The 3,217-nt window shown below is 40.3% G+C and overlaps 1 pseudogene; it reads right to left on the bottom strand.

The window, feature by feature from the left end:
• Nucleotides 1-3,217, bottom strand: part of LOC107184915 — a 25,929-nt pseudogene that overhangs the window by 19,770 nt on the left and 2,942 nt on the right.

The following is a 3,217-nucleotide window of genomic DNA, read 5'->3' as shown; positions in this document are numbered from 1 at the left end:
TCACCATGTGGGGAAAGAATAGGATATGTGGTTGCATCTAATGTAGGAAACAGGATATTGATTTGTTTCATTTTAGTGGCATTTGGATTATTGGGATCTGGTTTACAATGAATGAGCAAGTCCCTTTCAAAAGGAGGTTCTCCATCTTCATTTCTGAATATGACAGCAACCTTGGTTACATGGGGAGAATTATATCTATTTGGGTCACTGTTACAATCGTATTTAATTGCCATTGTTACTTCTGTCTCCTCAGTTGGCCCAGCGAGGAGCCCGGGGGTGTGACTTGGCACAGCGGCCTTGCCTCCCGGGGTGCTTGCCACCTGCATATGCAAATTAACCCACCATTTTTTTTATCAGGTTAATTTATATACCCACTCCTGATTGGCTGGGAAGCATAGTGGAGGGCTGGTCAATTTACATGTTTCTCTTTTATTATATAGGAGAGTGATAGTGAACCTATGACACGTGTGTCAGAGGTGACACACAAACTCATTTTTTTGGTTGATTTTTCTTTGTTAAATGGCATTTAAATATATAAAATAAATATCAAAAATATAAATCTTTGTTTTACTATGGTTGCAAATATCAAAATATTTCTAACGGCACCAGAGTTAAGTGAGGGTTTTTCAAAATGCTGACATGCTGAGCTCAAAAGGTTTGCCATCACTGATATAGGATCATTCCAGTTTGGTTCTGGGAGTGTAGCATCCATTTACTCTGCTGTCATTTTTTTTTTCTTTTCCTATTTCTTTTTCTTTTTTCTTTTTTTTTTCTCTTCCCTTTTCGCTCTGATTTCAGGCTCTGAGAGACTATATCCATTGGGCACGTACTTATGCAAATTAACCACCAACATGCAAATTTGCATATTCTGCTGATTATCCAATGGGAGGTTTAGCGAAGGTATGGTCAATTACCCCGTTTGTCTATTACTAGATAGAGTTTAGCACAAATAAAGGTCAGGAGTCATTATTTTTCTTTCATTTCTTTTTCTTTTTTCTTTTTTCTTTTTTTTTCTTTTTCTTTTCCCCTTTCTTTTTCTTTTTCTTTCTTTTTTTTCTTCCTCTGATCTATTCAGTTCTGCTTCGAAAATTTTTCCCCACGTTTCTGCATCCATTGGGCACATGGTTGTTTCTGACAGGAGAGTAGACAAACCTATGTTGCTGAATCTGCCACTAAGCCATCCATGTTTTACTTGACTCTTCTGGTAATTCCTCAGTAGTATGTCCTGAAAGAGGTAAACCAGCATCATCACAGAAGGTAGTAGATTGCTACCTAGTGAGTTGAATTTGTTTGAAACTAGAGAAGCTGATTGACAGGGCTGAAAATAAGATTAAGCTTTTACATTGATATAGACATATACTACTAAATTTGTGTGTGTGTGTGTGTGTGTGTGTGTGTGTGTGTGTGTATAGATATACCTGTATATGTGTATATATACAATGTGAACCACAGAGTTTGCTGGGGTTTTGGATAATCTGAAGTTAAAAGAAGTAGTCACTTTCCTTCTGGTTAACAGAGGAAAATGCCCAAATTTAAGATTGAAAAAATGTTGAAGGATGGATAGGAGATAGTGTGGTTTGCAGGAAAAGAATAATAATTCAGCTTTAAGTTCAAAAGTCAACACAGTCTGTATGTCATTCTCTATATGAAATCTTACCTCCTCCAAGCAGAAAGTAGAGTTTGGTTCACACCTACTACCATATCCTACCTAATAAAGAGGGAATATACTAATTGACCCTCACACTGTTGCAAAGATGGTGGTGCCCATAGCCAATAAGGAGGGAATATGCTAATTGACTGCCCACCCTCAAAGATGGCGGTGCCCACAGCCACAAGATGGTGGCGCCCAGTTCCCTCAGGCCCCCAGCCGTCCAGGGTCGTCCCGAGGCATAGGCAAGCCTCGGATGGTGGCTGCCTAGGGCCGCCCGAGGCTCAGGTAAGCAGGGCGAGCTGAGGCTTGCGCTGTTGCCAATGGCAGCAGTAGAGGTGTGATGGGTGTTGCCTTCCCCTAATATCTGGGTTGCTTCCCGCCCCTGAGGGCTCCCGGACTGTGAGAGGGGGTAGGCTGGGCTGAGGGCCCCCCTCCAGTGCATGAATTTTCATGCACCAGGCCTCTAGTTGTAAATAACACTGCAGACCACAAAAATTAAACTTACCTTCCAGGAATGACCGCTTTTTCGATCATTATCTACTTCTCTTTCGCACACAGTTCGTACAGCCAAGCAATGAGGTTTCCATAATAAGTCATTGTTTCTTATTGTGTCATTCCAGCTCCTGCATGTCATTGAAGCCCTGCACAAACTCTGAATGTCCAGCTGACTGAAAATTTGTAAAGTAACTTCTTCAGGCAGCCACATAAAAAAGTTATTTTGATTCATTTTCCCCCCTCAGTATTCACAGAGTTCAATTCTAATTCAGAAACTCTTGAATTATGGTCCTTTTGGAGTTATTCTGCTTAGCTTGATGTTTTAGGTAATCTTCTTAGGTAACCTAAAAGGCAGAGTTTAAAGTTAGTCTCTTCAGATCAGGCTATGGGTCCCACTTTGAGCCAGATAACTTTTTAGGAATTACTTTTAAAACTTTTTCTTGACTTGAGCTTTTCAATCTGTAAAATGGGGCCAATAATGCTCCTCACGTGTATGTTCTTGCTATGATTAACAGGGATAACATGTGAATCATCTAGCCTCACTTCTGAATTTCACATTGGAGACACTCGACAAATGTTGCTTTTCTTCTTTTTAATATTGTTAGTAAATCAGTTTGTTTGTAAACATCTGTCTTTCTGCTTGCTCCCAAAAAACATGGTCTTAAGAAAAGCTATTCTTCACAGATTATATTTATTGAGTTTAGTAGAAATGCCTATTGTGAGAACACATTCCAACTATTTATTGAAAATACCTTTAAAAATATGTGGGATTCAATTCTATTAAGCTCCTGAATACTCACTGTCTGTGAGAACTGATGCCTTGTCATTGAGGTCTTCACCTACAATTTGCAACCTCATCATAAACCTGGTGGACATTTCCACACTAATAAAAGAGAAACATGGTAATTGGCGGACGACTGCTACCCTTCCCATTGGCTAATCAGTGAGATATGCAAATTAACTGTCAGCCAAGATGGCGGCTGGCAGCCAGGCAGCTTGAAACGAACATGAGGCTTGGTTGCTTCAGTGACGGAGGAAACCAACGTTCCCCGCCTGCGGATGCAGGCCTCT

Source organism: Myotis davidii, unplaced genomic scaffold, assembly GCF_000327345.1.
Source record: "Myotis davidii unplaced genomic scaffold, ASM32734v1 scaffold247, whole genome shotgun sequence".
In the NCBI taxonomy this organism is placed as follows: domain Eukaryota; kingdom Metazoa; phylum Chordata; class Mammalia; order Chiroptera; family Vespertilionidae; genus Myotis; species Myotis davidii.
Note: the sequence above shows the minus strand (reverse complement) of the source record. Positions and strands in the feature narration are given on the sequence as shown.